We start from the raw sequence: 19,447 nt of genomic DNA, 5'->3' as shown, positions 1-19,447 counted from the left end.
GGCTGACGGAATGTTTGAACAAGAAAGAAAAACGCAGTACCTCCAGACACCGGCGCTGGAGCGTCGTACCAAACGAGTCATCCCGGGATTTCGGCCCGTGCGATCGCTTTTGGACGCAGTTGGCCCTTCGCTGCTTTCTGCTACCGACCTTGCCTCCCGGTACGGCATTGAGGGAGAGATATGTCGGCCCCTAAACCATATGTGACAAATCCCACGCCTACTCACAGCTCCAAACCGCCCTTGTCAATATAGCGCAAGAATTAGATGGCTTATATATTGAAGATCAAAGTTATTTTATCTTGCATATGGTAAGCACTGGCGTCGCAGATTACAAACTGTGCGCACGCGCCCTGCTAAATGTAACATACATACAGGCGTAAGCTTTATTTCATCTCAAATTTCCTAATAACTACAGGAGCTAATATCTTCGAGACATTACATTTCCAGCTAAAATACATAACATATACAGATACCTACTAAATACATAATATTTAAAGATATATTCATTAAAAAGAAAAGCCGCTGTACAGAATGCGGCCCTGGATTCTCTTTTAAAACCAGTAAACTCATAGCTACGGATAAAATCAGGTAGCGCATTCCGCAAATTAGCTGATACTTAAGAAGAAAGAGAACTAAGACCATAACTGGTTGTTCCAGGTTTATTGATGGACAGAATGTAATTTCCGCAAAGATCATGCATAAGACGGGGACGGGAGAGAAAACGTATTTTTTCAAAAAAAAAAAAAGCAAAAGAAAAAAAACATTCTTTATCAAGTAATACAAGGAAATTTTGAATGCGCTTATTGCATTGATATGTAGAGCTTGACTTTCGTAGTAAGAGGACAGGTAATCTGCAAATATAAATATCGCTACTCTCTTATTTACATTATTATACCGGTTCTTTCACACGAGAATTACAGCGAAATGAAAGCACAACTTTGTCGCGAATTTTCTGTGATAAAAACTTGTTCAGAAATCCAAAATCTAAGTTAACAGCACACACCAGGCCTACTCCTGAGTACCTGGCTAGAAATTATTTCCTCTGGCCGCGCTTCAGCCATTCGATGAGGGCCAGTCTCGTGCTCGCTCATGCCCAAAAAGAATTCTGGGTAATTCTGCCATTCTATGACAAGGGAAGACTCCCGATTCTCATTTCATAGTTTTTTTCATAAGTGTCGGGCTGCCCAGTCCTACCAGCAAAATAACGCATCGATTGAAGATTTTAGCTTTCAAAATATGTCCAGATTGTGTCAGTAGGTCCTGGAATTCGTCCACAGAAAGGCCAGAGAGACAACTTCATGCGTGAACCACCATGTTTACAACACAGCATTTTAGGCGTCCCAGTCTGCATGAAACCATCTCTCGCCTCTGTCTGAGACAAGACCAGACACGCGCGGTTCTTGCGTTACGTTTATGCCTATAAAATCAACTGAAATGTCAATTGCTGGTAAAAAAGAAAAAAAAAAAAAAAAGATGATGTTATTTTTTTTTTGGTAGGCTGACGGAATGTTTGAACAAGAAAGAAAAACGCAGTACCTCCAGACACCGGCGCTGGAGCGTCGTACCAAACGAGTCATCCCGGGATTTCGGCCCGTGCGATCGCTTTTGGACGCAGTTGGCCCTTCGCTGCTTTCTGCTACCGACCTTGCCTCCCGGTACGGCATTGAGGGAGAGATATGTCGGCCCCTAAACCATATGTGACAAATCCCACGCCTACTCACAGCTCCAAACCGCCCTTGTCAATATAGCGCAAGAATTAGATGGCTTATATATTGAAGATCAAAGTTATTTTATCTTGCATATGGTAAGCACTGGCGTCGCAGATTACAAAGTGTGCGCACGCGCCCTGCTAAATGTAACATACATACAGGCGTAAGCTTTATTTCATCTCAAATTTCCTAATAACTACAGGAGCTAATATCTTCGAGACATTACATTTCCAGCTAAAATACATAACATATACAGATACCTACTAAATACATAATATTTAAAGATATATTCATTAAAAAGAAAAGCCGCTGTACAGAATGCGGCCCTGGATTCTCTTTTAAAACCAGTAAACTCATAGCTACGGATAAAATCAGGTAGCGCATTCCGCAAATTAGCTGATACTTAAGAAGAAAGAGAACTAAGACCATAACTGGTTGTTCCAGGTTTATTGATGGACAGAATGTAATTTCCGCAAAGATCATGCATAAGACGGGGACGGGAGAGAAAACGTATTTTTTCAAAAAAAAAAAAAGCAAAAGAAAAAAAACATTCTTTATCAAGTAATACAAGGAAATTTTGAATGCGCTTATTGCATTGATATGTAGAGCTTGACTTTCGTAGTAAGAGGACAGGTAATCTGCAAATATAAATATCGCTACTCTCTTATTTACATTATTATACCGGTTCTTTCACACGAGAATTACAGCGAAATGAAAGCACAACTTTGTCGCGAATTTTCTGTGATAAAAACTTGTTCAGAAATCCAAAATCTAAGTTAACAGCACACACCAGGCCTACTCCTGAGTACCTGGCTAGAAATTATTTCCTCTGGCCGCGCTTCAGCCATTCGATGAGGGCCAGTCTCGTGCTCGCTCATGCCCAAAAAGAATTCTGGGTAATTCTGCCATTCTATGACAAGGGAAGACTCCCGATTCTCATTTCATAGTTTTTTTCATAAGTGTCGGGCTGCCCAGTCCTACCAGCAAAATAACGCATCGATTGAAGATTTTAGCTTTCAAAATATGTCCAGATTGTGTCAGTAGGTCCTGGAATTCGTCCACAGAAAGGCCAGAGAGACAACTTCATGCGTGAACCACCATGTTTACAACACAGCATTTTAGGCGTCCCAGTCTGCATGAAACCATCTCTCGCCTCTGTCTGAGACAAGACCAGACACGCGCGGTTCTTGCGTTACGTTTATGCCTATAAAATCAACTGAAATGTCAATTGCTGGTAAAAAAGAAAAAAAAAAAAAAAGATGATGTTATTTTTTTTTTGGTAGGCTGACGGAATGTTTGAACAAGAAAGAAAAACGCAGTACCTCCAGACACCGGCGCTGGAGCGTCGTACCAAACGAGTCATCCCGGGATTTCGGCCCGTGCGATCGCTTTTGGACGCAGTTGGCCCTTCGCTGCTTTCTGCTACCGACCTTGCCTCCAGGTACGGCATTGAGGGAGAGATATGTCGGCCCCTAAACCATATGTGACAAATCCCACGCCTACTCACAGCTCCAAACCGCCCTTGTCAATATAGCGCAAGAATTAGATGGCTTATATATTGAAGATCAAAGTTATTTTATCTTGCATATGGTAAGCACTGGCGTCGCAGATTACAAAGTGTGCGCACGCGCCCTGCTAAATGTAACATACATACAGGCGTAAGCTTTATTTCATCTCAAATTTCCTAATAACTACAGGAGCTAATATCTTCGAGACCTTACATTTCCAGCTAAAATACATAACATATACAGATACCTACTAAATACATAATATTTAAAGATATATTCATCAAAAAGAAAAGCCGCTGTACAGAATTCAGCCCTGGATTCTCTTTTAAAACCAGTAAACTCATAGCTACGGATAAAATCAGGTAGCGCATTCCGCAAATTAGCTGATACTTAAGAAGAAAGAGAACTAAGACCATAACTGGTTGTTCCAGGTTTATTGATGGCCAGAATGTAATTTCCGCAAAGATCATGCATAAGACGGGGACGGGAGAGAAAACGTATTTTTTCAAAAAAAAAAAAAGCAAAAGAAAAAAAAACATACTTTATCAAGTAATACAAGGAAATTTTGAATGCGCTTATTGCATTGATATGTAGAGCTTGACTTTCGTAGTAAGAGGACAGGTAATCTGCAAATATAAATATCGCTACTCTCTTATTTACATTATTATACCGGTTCTTTCACACGAGAATTACAGCGAAATGAAAGCACAACTTTGTCGCGAATTTTCTGTGATAAAAACTTGTTCAGAAATCCAAAATCTAAGTTAACAGCACACACCAGGCCTACTCCTGAGTACCTGGCTAGAAATCATTTCCTCTGGCCGCGCTTCAGCCATTCGATGAGGGCCAGTCTCGTGCTCGCTCATGCCCAAAAAGAATTCTGGGTAATTCTGCCATTCCATGACAAGGGAAGACTCCCGATTCTCATTTCATAGTTTTTTTCATAAGTGTCGGGCTACCCAGTCCTACCAGCAAAATAACGCATCGATTGAAGATTTTAGCTTTCAAAACTTGCCCAGATTGTGTCAGTAGGTCCTGGAATTCGTCCACAGAAAGGCCAGAGAGACAACTTCACTCGTGAACCGCCATGTTTACAACAGAGCATTTTAGGCGTCCCAGTCTGCATGAAACCATCTCTCGCCTCTGTCTGAGACAAGACCAGACACGCGCGGTTCTTGCGTTACGTTTATGCCTATAAAATCAACTGAAATGTCAATTGCTGGTAAAAAATAAAAAAAAAAAAAAGATGATGTTATTTTTTTTTTGGTAGGCTGACGGAATGTTTGAACAAGAAAGAAAAACGCAGTACCTCCAGACACCGGCGCTGGAGCGTCGTACCAAACGAGTCATCCCGGGATTTCGGCCCGTGCGATCGCTTTTGGACGCAGTTGGCCCTTCGCTGTTTTCTGCTACCGACCTTGCCTCCCGGTACGGCATTGAGGGAGAGATATGTCGGCCCCTAAACCATATGTGACAAATCCCACGCCTACTCACAGCTCCAAACCGCCCTTGTCAATATAGCGCAAGAATTAGATGGCTTATATATTGAAGATCAAAGTTATTTTATCTTGCATATGGTAAGCACTGGCGTCGCAGATTACAAAGTGTGCGCACGCGCCCTGCTAAATGTAACATACATACAGGCATAAGCTTTATTTCATCTCAAATTTCCTAATAACTACAGGAGCTAATATCTTCGAGACATTACATTTCCAGCTAAAATACATAACATATACAGATACCTACTAAATACATAATATTTAAAGATATATTCATCAAAAAGAAAAGCCGCTGTACAGAATGCGGCCCTGGATTCTCTTTTAAAACCAGTAAACTCATAGCTACGGATAAAATCAGGTAGCGCATTCCGCAAATTAGCTGATACTTAAGAAGAAAGAGAACTAAGACCGTAACTGGTTGTTCCAGGTTTATTGAGGGACAGAATGTAATTTCCGCAAAGATCATGCATAAGACGGGGACGGGAGAGAAAACGTATTTTTTCAAAAAAAAAAAAAAAAGCAAAAGAAAAAAAAACATACTTTATCAAGTAATACAAGGAAATTTTGAATGCGCTTATTGCATTGATATGTAGAGCTTGACTTTCGTAGTAAGAGGACAGGTAATCTGCAAATATAAATATCGCTACTCTCTTATTTACATTATTATACCGGTTCTTTCACACGAGAATTACAGCGAAATGAAAGCACAACTTTGTCGCGAATTTTCTGTGATAAAAACTTGTTCAGAAATCCAAAATCTAAGTTAACAGCACACACCAGGCCTACTCCTGAGTACCTGCCTGGCTAGAAATCATTTCCTCTGGCCGCGCTTCAGCCATTCGATGAGGGCCAGTCTCGTGCTCGCTCATGCCCAAAAAGAATTCTGGGTAATTCTGCCATTCCATGACAAGGGAAGACTCCCGATTCTCATTTCATAGTTTTTTTCATAAGTGTCGGGCTACCCAGTCCTACCAGCAAAATAACGCATCGATTGAAGATTTTAGCTTTCAAAACTTGCCCAGATTGTGTCAGTAGGTCCTGGAATTCGTCCACAGAAAGGCCAGAGAGACAACTTCACTCGTGAACCGCCATGTTTACAACAGAGCATTTTAGGCGTCCCAGTCTGCATGAAACCATCTCTCGCCTCTGTCTGAGACAAGACCAGACACGCGCGGTTCTTGCGTTACGTTTATGCCTATAAAATCAACTGAAATGTCAATTGCTGGTAAAAAAGAAAAAAAAAAAAAAAGATGATGTTAATTTTTTTTGGTAGGCTAGGTATCGAAGAGCCAGAACATTTGCTCATGCGCTGACGGAATGTTTGAACAAGAAAGAAAAACGCAGTACCTCCAGACACCGGCGCTGGAGCGTCGTACCAAACGAGTCATCCCGGGATTTCGGCCCGTGCGATCGCTTTTGGACGCAGTTGGCCCTTCGCTGTTTTCTGCTACCGACCTTGCCTCCCGGTACGGCATTGAGGGAGAGATATGTCGGCCCCTAAACCATATGTGACAAATCCCACGCCTACTCACAGCTCCAAACCGCCCTTGTCAATATAGCGCAAGAATTAGATGGCTTATATATTGAAGATCAAAGTTATTTTATCTTGCATATGGTAAGCACTGGCGTCGCAGATTACAAAGTGTGCGCACGCGCCCTGCTAAATGTAACATACATACAGGCATAAGCTTTATTTCATCTCAAATTTCCTAATAACTACAGGAGCTAATATCTTCGAGACATTACATTTCCAGCTAAAATACATAACATATACAGATACCTACTAAATACATAATATTTAAAGATATATTCATCAAAAAGAAAAGCCGCTGTACAGAATGCGGCCCTGGATTCTCTTTTAAAACCAGTAAACTCATAGCTACGGATAAAATCAGGTAGCGCATTCCGCAAATTAGCTGATACTTAAGAAGAAAGAGAACTAAGACCGTAACTGGTTGTTCCAGGTTTATTGAGGGACAGAATGTAATTTCCGCAAAGATCATGCATAAGACGGGGACGGGAGAGAAAACGTATTTTTTCAAAAAAAAAAAAAAAGCAAAAGAAAAAAAAACATACTTTATCAAGTAATACAAGGAAATTTTGAATGCGCTTATTGCATTGATATGTAGAGCTTGACTTTCGTAGTAAGAGGACAGGTAATCTGCAAATATAAATATCGCTACTCTTTTATTTACATTATTATACCGGTTCTTTCACACGAGAATTACAGCGAAATGAAAGCACAACTTTGTCGCGAATTTTCTGTGATAAAAACTTGTTCAGAAATCCAAAATCTAAGTTAACAGCACACACCAGGCCTACTCCTGAGTACCTGCCTGGCTAGAAATCATTTCCTCTGACCGCGCTTCAGCCATTCGATGAGGGCCAGTCTCGTGCTCGCTCATGCCCAAAAAGAATTCTGGGTAATTCTGCCATTCCATGACAAGGGAAGACTCCCGATTCTCATTTCATAGTTTTTTTCATAAGTGTCGGGCTACCCAGTCCTACCAGCAAAATAACGCATCGATTGAAGATTTTAGCTTTCAAAACTTGCCCAGATTGTGTCAGTAGGTCCTGGAATTCGTCCACAGAAAGGCCAGAGAGACAACTTCACTCGTGAACCGCCATGTTTACAACAGAGCATTTTAGGCGTCCCAGTCTGCATGAAACCATCTCTCGCCTCTGTCTGAGACAAGACCAGACACGCGCGGTTCTTGCGTTACGTTTATGCCTATAAAATCAACTGAAATGTCAATTGCTGGTAAAAAAGAAAAAAAAAAAAAAAAAAAGATGATGTTAATTTTTTTTTGGTAGGCTAGGTATCGAAGAGCCAGAACATTTGCTCATGCGCTGACGGAATGTTTGAACAAGAAAGAAAAACGCAGTACCTCCAGACACCGGCGCTGGAGCGTCGTACCAAACGAGTCATCCCGGGATTTCGGCCCGTGCGATCGCTTTTGGACGCAGTTGGCCCTTCGCTGTTTTCTGCTACCGACCTTGCCTCCCGGTACGGCATTGAGGGAGAGATATGTCGGCCCCTAAACCATATGTGACAAATCCCACGCCTACTCACAGCTCCAAACCGCCCTTGTCAATATAGCGCAAGAATTAGATGGCTTATATATTGAAGATCAAAGTTATTTTATCTTGCATATGGTAAGCACTGGCGTCGCAGATTACAAAGTGTGCGCACGCGCCCTGCTAAATGTAACATACATACAGGCATAAGCTTTATTTCATCTCAAATTTCCTAATAACTACAGGAGCTAATATCTTCGAGACATTACATTTCCAGCTAAAATACATAACATATACAGATACCTACTAAATACATAATATTTAAAGATATATTCATCAAAAAGAAAAGCCGCTGTACAGAATGCGGCCCTGGATTCTCTTTTAAAACCAGTAAACTCATAGCTACGGATAAAATCAGGTAGCGCATTCCGCAAATTAGCTGATACTTAAGAAGAAAGAGAACTAAGACCGTAACTGGTTGTTCCTGGTTTATTGAGGGACAGAATGTAATTTCCGCAAAGATCATGCATAAGACGGGGACGGGAGAGAAAACGTATTTTTTCAAAAAAAAAAAAAAAAGCAAAAGAAAAAAAACATACTTTATCAAGTAATACAAGGAAATTTTGAATGCGCTTATTGCATTGATATGTAGAGCTTGACTTTCGTAGTAAGAGGACAGGTAATCTGCAAATATATATCGCTACTCTTTATTTACATTATTATACCGGTTCTTTCACACGAGAATTACAGCGAAATGAAAGCACAACTTTGTCGCGAATTTTCTGTGATAAAAACTTGTTCAGAAATCCAAAATCTAAGTTAACAGCACACACCAGGCCTACTCCTGAGTACCTGCCTGGCTAGAAATCATTTCCTCTGACCGCGCTTCAGCCATTCGATGAGGGCCAGTCTCGTGCTCGCTCATGCCCAAAAAGAATTCTGGGTAATTCTGCCATTCCATGACAAGGGAAGACTCCCGATTCTCATTTCATAGTTTTTTTCATAAGTGTCGGGCTACCCAGTCCTACCAGCAAAATAACGCATCGATTGAAGATTTTAGCTTTCAAAACTTGCCCAGATTGTGTCAGTAGGTCCTGGAATTCGTCCACAGAAAGGCCAGAGAGACAACTTCACTCGTGAACCGCCATGTTTACAACAGAGCATTTTAGGCGTCCCAGTCTGCATGAAACCATCTCTCGCCTCTGTCTGAGACAAGACCAGACACGCGCGGTTCTTGCGTTACGTTTATGCCTATAAAATCAACTGAAATGTCAATTGCTGGTAAAAAAGAAGAAAAAAAAAAAAAGATGATGTTAATTTTTTTTGGTAGGCTAGGTATCGAAGAGCCAGAACATTTGCTCATGCGCTGACGGAATGTTTGAACAAGAAAGAAAAACGCAGTACCTCCAGACACCGGCGCTGGAGCGTCGTACCAAACGAGTCATCCCGGGATTTCGGCCCGTGCGATCGCTTTTGGACGCAGTTGGCCCTTCGCTGTTTTCTGCTACCGACCTTGCCTCCCGGTACGGCATTGAGGGAGAGATATGTCGGCCCCTAAACCATATGTGACAAATCCCACGCCTACTCACAGCTCCAAACCGCCCTTGTCAATATAGCGCAAGAATTAGATGGCTTATATATTGAAGATCAAAGTTATTTTATCTTGCATATGGTAAGCACTGGCGTCGCAGATTACAAAGTGTGCGCACGCGCCCTGCTAAATGTAACATACATACAGGCATAAGCTTTATTTCATCTCAAATTTCCTAATAACTACAGGAGCTAATATCTTCGAGACATTACATTTCCAGCTAAAATACATAACATATACAGATACCTACTAAATACATAATATTTAAAGATATATTCATCAAAAAGAAAAGCCGCTGTACAGAATGCGGCCCTGGATTCTCTTTTAAAACCAGTAAACTCATAGCTACGGATAAAATCAGGTAGCGCATTCCGCAAATTAGCTGATACTTAAGAAGAAAGAGAACTAAGACCGTAACTGGTTGTTCCTGGTTTATTGAGGGACAGAATGTAATTTCCGCAAAGATCATGCATAAGACGGGGACGGGAGAGAAAACGTATTTTTTCAAAAAAAAAAAAAAAGCAAAAGAAAAAAAAACATACTTTATCAAGTAATACAAGGAAATTTTGAATGCGCTTATTGCATTGATATGTAGAGCTTGACTTTCGTAGTAAGAGGACAGGTAATCTGCAAATATAAATATCGCTACTCTTTTATTTACATTATTATACCGGTTCTTTCACACGAGAATTACAGCGAAATGAAAGCACAACTTTGTCGCGAATTTTCTGTGATAAAAACTTGTTCAGAAATCCAAAATCTAAGTTAACAGCACACACCAGGCCTACTCCTGAGTACCTGCCTGGCTAGAAATCATTTCCTCTGACCGCGCTTCAGCCATTCGATGAGGGCCAGTCTCGTGCTCGCTCATGCCCAAAAAGAATTCTGGGTAATTCTGCCATTCCATGACAAGGGAAGACTCCCGATTCTCATTTCATAGTTTTTTTCATAAGTGTCGGGCTACCCAGTCCTACCAGCAAAATAACGCATCGATTGAAGATTTTAGCTTTCAAAACTTGCCCAGATTGTGTCAGTAGGTCCTGGAATTCGTCCACAGAAAGGCCAGAGAGACAACTTCACTCGTGAACCGCCATGTTTACAACAGAGCATTTTAGGCGTCCCAGTCTGCATGAAACCATCTCTCGCCTCTGTCTGAGACAAGACCAGACACGCGCGGTTCTTGCGTTACGTTTATGCCTATAAAATCAACTGAAATGTCAATTGCTGGTAAAAAAGAAAAAAAAAAAAAAAAAATTTTTTTAATTTTTTTTTGGTAGGCTAGGTATCGAAGAGCCAGAACATTTGCTCATGCGCTGACGGAATGTTTGAACAAGAAAGAAAAACGCAGTACCTCCAGACACCGGCGCTGGAGCGTCGTACCAAACGAGTCATCCCGGGATTTCGGCCCGTGCGATCGCTTTTGGACGCAGTTGGCCCTTCGCTGTTTTCTGCTACCGACCTTGCCTCCCGGTACGGCATTGAGGGAGAGATATGTCGGCCCCTAAACCATATGTGACAAATCCCACGCCTACTCACAGCTCCAAACCGCCCTTGTCAATATAGCGCAAGAATTAGATGGCTTATATATTGAAGATCAAAGTTATTTTATCTTGCATATGGTAAGCACTGGCGTCGCAGATTACAAAGTGTGCGCACGCGCCCTGCTAAATGTAACATACATACAGGCATAAGCTTTATTTCATCTCAAATTTCCTAATAACTACAGGAGCTAATATCTTCGAGACATTACATTTCCAGCTAAAATACATAACATATACAGATACCTACTAAATACATAATATTTAAAGATATATTCATCAAAAAGAAAAGCCGCTGTACAGAATGCGGCCCTGGATTCTCTTTTAAAACCAGTAAACTCATAGCTACGGATAAAATCAGGTAGCGCATTCCGCAAATTAGCTGATACTTAAGAAGAAAGAGAACTAAGACCGTAACTGGTTGTTCCTGGTTTATTGAGGGACAGAATGTAATTTCCGCAAAGATCATGCATAAGACGGGGACGGGAGAGAAAACGTATTTTTTCAAAAAAAAAAAAAAAGCAAAAGAAAAAAAAACATACTTTATCAAGTAATACAAGGAAATTTTGAATGCGCTTATTGCATTGATATGTAGAGCTTGACTTTCGTAGTAAGAGGACAGGTAATCTGCAAATATAAATATCGCTACTCTTTTATTTACATTATTATACCGGTTCTTTCACACGAGAATTACAGCGAAATGAAAGCACAACTTTGTCGCGAATTTTCTGTGATAAAAACTTGTTCAGAAATCCAAAATCTAAGTTAACAGCACACACCAGGCCTACTCCTGAGTACCTGCCTGGCTAGAAATCATTTCCTCTGACCGCGCTTCAGCCATTCGATGAGGGCCAGTCTCGTGCTCGCTCATGCCCAAAAAGAATTCTGGGTAATTCTGCCATTCCATGACAAGGGAAGACTCCCGATTCTCATTTCATAGTTTTTTTCATAAGTGTCGGGCTACCCAGTCCTACCAGCAAAATAACGCATCGATTGAAGATTTTAGCTTTCAAAACTTGCCCAGATTGTGTCAGTAGGTCCTGGAATTCGTCCACAGAAAGGCCAGAGAGACAACTTCACTCGTGAACCGCCATGTTTACAACAGAGCATTTTAGGCGTCCCAGTCTGCATGAAACCATCTCTCGCCTCTGTCTGAGACAAGACCAGACACGCGCGGTTCTTGCGTTACGTTTATGCCTATAAAATCAACTGAAATGTCAATTGCTGGTAAAAAAGAAAAAAAAAAAAAAAAATGTGGATGTTAATTTTTTTTTTGGTAGGCTAGGTATCGAAGAGCCAGAACATTTGCTCATGCGCTGACGGAATGTTTGAACAAGAAAGAAAAACGCAGTACCTCCAGACACCGGCGCTGGAGCGTCGTACCAAACGAGTCATCCCGGGATTTCGGCCCGTGCGATCGCTTTTGGACGCAGTTGGCCCTTCGCTGTTTTCTGCTACCGACCTTGCCTCCCGGTACGGCATTGAGGGAGAGATATGTCGGCCCCTAAACCATATGTGACAAATCCCACGCCTACTCACAGCTCCAAACCGCCCTTGTCAATATAGCGCAAGAATTAGATGGCTTATATATTGAAGATCAAAGTTATTTTATCTTGCATATGGTAAGCACTGGCGTCGCAGATTACAAAGTGTGCGCACGCGCCCTGCTAAATGTAACATACATACAGGCATAAGCTTTATTTCATCTCAAATTTCCTAATAACTACAGGAGCTAATATCTTCGAGACATTACATTTCCAGCTAAAATACATAACATATACAGATACCTACTAAATACATAATATTTAAAGATATATTCATCAAAAAGAAAAGCCGCTGTACAGAATGCGGCCCTGGATTCTCTTTTAAAACCAGTAAACTCATAGCTACGGATAAAATCAGGTAGCGCATTCCGCAAATTAGCTGATACTTAAGAAGAAAGAGAACTAAGACCGTAACTGGTTGTTCCTGGTTTATTGAGGGACAGAATGTAATTTCCGCAAAGATCATGCATAAGACGGGGACGGGAGAGAAAACGTATTTTTTCAAAAAAAAAAAAAAAAGCAAAAGAAAAAAAAACATACTTTATCAAGTAATACAAGGAAATTTTGAATGCGCTTATTGCATTGATATGTAGAGCTTGACTTTCGTAGTAAGAGGACAGGTAATCTGCAAATATAAATATCGCTACTCTTTTATTTACATTATTATACCGGTTCTTTCACACGAGAATTACAGCGAAATGAAAGCACAACTTTGTCGCGAATTTTCTGTGATAAAAACTTGTTCAGAAATCCAAAATCTAAGTTAACAGCACACACCAGGCCTACTCCTGAGTACCTGCCTGGCTAGAAATCATTTCCTCTGACCGCGCTTCAGCCATTCGATGAGGGCCAGTCTCGTGCTCGCTCATGCCCAAAAAGAATTCTGGGTAATTCTGCCATTCCATGACAAGGGAAGACTCCCGATTCTCATTTCATAGTTTTTTTCATAAGTGTCGGGCTACCCAGTCCTACCAGCAAAATAACGCATCGATTGAAGATTTTAGCTTTCAAAACTTGCCCAGATTGTGTCAGTAGGTCCTGGAATTCGTCCACAGAAAGGCCAGAGAGACAACTTCACTCGTGAACCGCCATGTTTACAACAGAGCATTTTAGGCGTCCCAGTCTGCATGAAACCATCTCTCGCCTCTGTCTGAGACAAGACCAGACACGCGCGGTTCTTGCGTTACGTTTATGCCTATAAAATCAACTGAAATGTCAATTGCTGGTAAAAAAGAAAAAAAAAAAAAAAAAAGATGATGTTAATTTTTTTTGGTAGGCTAGGTATCGAAGAGCCAGAACATTTGCTCATGCGCTGACGGAATGTTTGAACAAGAAAGAAAAACGCAGTACCTCCAGACACCGGCGCTGGAGCGTCGTACCAAACGAGTCATCCCGGGATTTCGGCCCGTGCGATCGCTTTTGGACGCAGTTGGCCCTTCGCTGTTTTCTGCTACCGACCTTGCCTCCCGGTACGGCATTGAGGGAGAGATATGTCGGCCCCTAAACCATATGTGACAAATCCCACGCCTACTCACAGCTCCAAACCGCCCTTGTCAATATAGCGCAAGAATTAGATGGCTTATATATTGAAGATCAAAGTTATTTTATCTTGCATATGGTAAGCACTGGCGTCGCAGATTACAAAGTGTGCGCACGCGCCCTGCTAAATGTAACATACATACAGGCATAAGCTTTATTTCATCTCAAATTTCCTAATAACTACAGGAGCTAATATCTTCGAGACATTACATTTCCAGCTAAAATACATAACATATACAGATACCTACTAAATACATAATATTTAAAGATATATTCATCAAAAAGAAAAGCCGCTGTACAGAATGCGGCCCTGGATTCTCTTTTAAAACCAGTAAACTCATAGCTACGGATAAAATCAGGTAGCGCATTCCGCAAATTAGCTGATACTTAAGAAGAAAGAGAACTAAGACCGTAACTGGTTGTTCCTGGTTTATTGAGGGACAGAATGTAATTTCCGCAAAGATCATGCATAAGACGGGGACGGGAGAGAAAACGTATTTTTTCAAAAAAAAAAAAAAAAAGCAAAAGAAAAAAAAACATACTTTATCAAGTAATACAAGGAAATTTTGAATGCGCTTATTGCATTGATATGTAGAGCTTGACTTTCGTAGTAAGAGGACAGGTAATCTGCAAATATAAATATCGCTACTCTTTTATTTACATTATTATACCGGTTCTTTCACACGAGAATTACAGCGAAATGAAAGCACAACTTTGTCGCGAATTTTCTGTGATAAAAACTTGTTCAGAAATCCAAAATCTAAGTTAACAGCACACACCAGGCCTACTCCTGAGTACCTGCCTGGCTAGAAATCATTTCCTCTGACCGCGCTTCAGCCATTCGATGAGGGCCAGTCTCGTGCTCGCTCATGCCCAAAAAGAATTCTGGGTAATTCTGCCATTCCATGACAAGGGAAGACTCCCGATTCTCATTTCATAGTTTTTTTCATAAGTGTCGGGCTACCCAGTCCTACCAGCAAAATAACGCATCGATTGAAGATTTTAGCTTTCAAAACTTGCCCAGATTGTGTCAGTAGGTCCTGGAATTCGTCCACAGAAAGGCCAGAGAGACAACTTCACTCGTGAACCGCCATGTTTACAACAGAGCATTTTAGGCGTCCCAGTCTGCATGAAACCATCTCTCGCCTCTGTCTGAGACAAGACCAGACACGCGCGGTTCTTGCGTTACGTTTATGCCTATAAAATCAACTGAAATGTCAATTGCTGGTAAAAAAGAAAAAAAAAAAAAAAAAATTTGTTGTTAATTTTTTTTTGGTAGGCTAGGTATCGAAGAGCCAGAACATTTGCTCATGCGCTGACGGAATGTTTGAACAAGAAAGAAAAACGCAGTACCTCCAGACACCGGCGCTGGAGCGTCGTACCAAACGAGTCATCCCGGGATTTCGGCCCGTGCGATCGCTTTTGGACGCAGTTGGCCCTTCGCTGTTTTCTGCTACCGACCTTGCCTCCCGGTACGGCATTGAGGGAGAGATATGTCGGCCCCTAAACCATATGTGACAAATCCCACGCCTACTCACAGCTCCAAACCGCCCTTGTCAATATAGCGCAAGAATTAGATGGCTTATATATTGAAGATCAAAGTTATTTTATCTTGCATATGGTAAGCACTGGCGTCGCAGATTACAAAGTGTGCGCACGCGCCCTGCTAAATGTAACATACATACAGGCATAAGCTTTATTTCATCTCAAATTTCCTAATAACTACAGGAGCTAATATCTTCGAGACATTACATTTCCAGCTAAAATACATAACATATACAGATACCTACTAAATACATAATATTTAAAGATATATTCATCAAAAAGAAAAGCCGCTGTACAGAATGCGGCCCTGGATTCTCTTTTAAAACCAGTAAACTCATAGCTACGGATAAAATCAGGTAGCGCATTCCGCAAATTAGCTGATACTTAAGAAGAAAGAGAACTAAGACCGTAACTGGTTGTTCCTGGTTTATTGAGGGACAGAATGTAATTTCCGCAAAGATCATGCATAAGACGGGGACGGGAGAGAAAACGTATTTTTTCAAAAAAAAAAAAAAAAGCAAAAGAAAAAAAAACATACTTTATCAAGTAATACAAGGAAATTTTGAATGCGCTTATTGCATTGATATGTAGAGCTTGACTTTCGTAGTAAGAGGACAGGTAATCTGCAAATATAAATATCGCTACTCTTTTATTTACATTATTATACCGGTTCTTTCACACGAGAATTACAGCGAAATGAAAGCACAACTTTGTCGCGAATTTTCTGTGATAAAAACTTGTTCAGAAATCCAAAATCTAAGTTAACAGCACACACCAGGCCTACTCCTGAGTACCTGCCTGGCTAGAAATCATTTCCTCTGACCGCGCTTCAGCCATTCGATGAGGGCCAGTCTCGTGCTCGCTCATGCCCAAAAAGAATTCTGGGTAATTCTGCCATTCCATGACAAGGGAAGACTCCCGATTCTCATTTCATAGTTTTTTCATAAGTGTCGGGCTACCCAGTCCTACCAGCAAAATAACGCATCGATTGAAGATTTTAGCTTTCAAAACTTGCCCAGATTGTGTCAGTAGGTCCTGGAATTCGTCCACAGAAAGGCCAGAGAGACAACTTCACTCGTGAACCGCCATGTTTACAACAGAGCATTTTAGGCGTCCCAGTCTGCATGAAACCATCTCTCGCCTCTGTCTGAGACAAGACCAGACACGCGCGGTTCTTGCGTTACGTTTATGCCTATAAAATCAACTGAAATGTCAATTGCTGGTAAAAAAGAAAAAAAAAAAAAAAAAAGATGATGTTAATTTTTTTTGGTAGGCTAGGTATCGAAGAGCCAGAACATTTGCTCATGCGCTGACGGAATGTTTGAACAAGAAAGAAAAACGCAGTACCTCCAGACACCGGCGCTGGAGCGTCGTACCAAACGAGTCATCCCGGGATTTCGGCCCGTGCGATCGCTTTTGGACGCAGTTGGCCCTTCGCTGTTTTCTGCTACCGACCTTGCCTCCCGGTACGGCATTGAGGGAGAGATATGTCGGCCCCTAAACCATATGTGACAAATCCCACGCCTACTCACAGCTCCAAACCGCCCTTGTCAATATAGCGCAAGAATTAGATGGCTTATATATTGAAGATCAAAGTTATTTTATCTTGCATATGGTAAGCACTGGCGTCGCAGATTACAAAGTGTGCGCACGCGCCCTGCTAAATGTAACATACATACAGGCATAAGCTTTATTTCATCTCAAATTTCCTAATAACTACAGGAGCTAATATCTTCGAGACATTACATTTCCAGCTAAAATACATAACATATACAGATACCTACTAAATACATAATATTTAAAGATATATTCATCAAAAAGAAAAGCCGCTGTACAGAATGCGGCCCTGGATTCTCTTTTAAAACCAGTAAACTCATAGCTACGGATAAAATCAGGTAGCGCATTCCGCAAATTAGCTGATACTTAAGAAGAAAGAGAACTAAGACCGTAACTGGTTGTTCCTGGTTTATTGAGGGACAGAATGTAATTTCCGCAAAGATCATGCATAAGACGGGGACGGGAGAGAAAACGTATTTTTTCAAAAAAAAAAAAAAAAAGCAAAAGAAAAAAAAACATACTTTATCAAGTAATACAAGGAAATTTTGAATGCGCTTATTGCATTGATATGTAGAGCTTGACTTTCGTAGTAAGAGGACAGGTAATCTGCAAATATAAATATCGCTACTCTTTTATTTACATTATTATACCGGTTCTTTCACACGAGAATTACAGCGAAATGAAAGCACAACTTTGTCGCGAATTTTCTGTGATAAAAACTTGTTCAGAAATCCAAAATCTAAGTTAACAGCACACACCAGGCCTACTCCTGAGTACCTGCCTGGCTAGAAATCATTTCCTCTGACCGCGCTTCAGCCATTCGATGAGGGCCAGTCTCGTGCTCGCTCATGCCCCAAAAGAATTCTGGGTAATTCTGCCATTCCATGACAAGGGAAGACTCCCGATTCTCATTTCATAGTTTTTTTCATAAGTGTCGGGCTACCCAGTTCTACCAGCAAAATAACGCATCGATTGAAGATTTTAGCTTTCAAAACTTGCCCAGATTGTGTCAGTAGGTCCTGGAATTCGTCCACAGAAAGGCCAGAGAGACAACTTCACTCGTGAACCGCCATGTTTACAACAGAGCATTTTAGGCGTCCCAGTCTGCATGAAACCATCTCTCGCCTCTGTCTGAGACAAGACCAGACACGCGCGGTTCTTGCGTTACGTTTATGCCTATAAAATCAACTGAAATGTCAATTGCTGGTAAAAAAGAAAAAAAAAAAAAAAAAAGATGATGTTAATTTTTTTTTGGTAGGCTAGGTATCGAAGAGCCAGAACATTTGCTCATGCGCTGACGGAATGTTTGAACAAGAAAGAAAAACGCAGTACCTCCAGACACCGGCGCTGGAGCGTCGTACCAAACGAGTCATCCCGGGATTTCGGCCCGTGCGATCGCTTTTGGACGCAGTTGGCCCTTCGCTGTTTCTGCTACCGACCTTGCCTCCCGGTACGGCATTGAGGGAGAGATATGTCGGCCCCTAAACCATATGTGACAAATCCCACGCCTACTCACAGCTCCAAACCGCCCTTGTCAATATAGCGCAAGAATTAGATGGCTTATATATTGAAGATCAAAGTTATTTTATCTTGCATATGGTAAGCACTGGCGTCGCAGATTACAAAGTGTGCGCACGCGCCCTGCTAAATGTAACATACATACAGGCATAAGCTTTATTTCATCTCAAATTTCCTAATAACTACAGGAGCTAATATCTTCGAGACATTACATTTCCAGCTAAAATACATAACATATACAGATACGTACTAAATACATAATATTTAAAGATATATTCATCAAAAAGAAAAGCCGCTGTACAGGAATGCGGCCCTGGATTCTCTTTTAAAACCAGTAAACTCATAGCTACGGATAAAATCAGGTATAGAATTCCGCAAATTAGCTTATACTTAAGAAGAAAGAGAAACTAAGACCGTAACTGGTTGTTCCAGGTTTATTGAGGGCGACAGAATGTAATTTCCGCAAAAGATCATGCATAAGACGGGGACGGGAGGAGAAAACGTATTTTTTCAAAAAAAAAAAAAAAAAAGCAAAAGAAAAAAAAACATACTTTATCAATTAATTCAAGGATATTTTGAATGTGATTATTGCATTGATATGTAGTGCTTGACTTTCTTATTAAGAGGGACAGGTAAATCAGCAAATATAAATATCGCTACTCTGTTTATTTACATTATTATACACGTTCTTTCACACGAGAATCTACAGTCGAAATGATTAAGCACAAACTTTGTCGCGAAGTTTCTGTGATATAAAACTTGCCTTCAGAAATCCAAAATCTAAGTTAGAGCATAGACACACACCAGGCCTACTCCTGAGTAGCACTGCCGCTATGGCTAAGAGACTAGATAAATATGGAAATCACTTTCAACTCTGACCG

This window comes from Montipora capricornis, chromosome 2, assembly GCF_036669925.1.
Source record: "Montipora capricornis isolate CH-2021 chromosome 2, ASM3666992v2, whole genome shotgun sequence".
NCBI classification, from domain to species: domain Eukaryota; kingdom Metazoa; phylum Cnidaria; class Anthozoa; order Scleractinia; family Acroporidae; genus Montipora; species Montipora capricornis.
The sequence above is the reverse complement of the archived record's forward strand: the minus strand, read 5'-3'. Positions refer to the sequence as shown.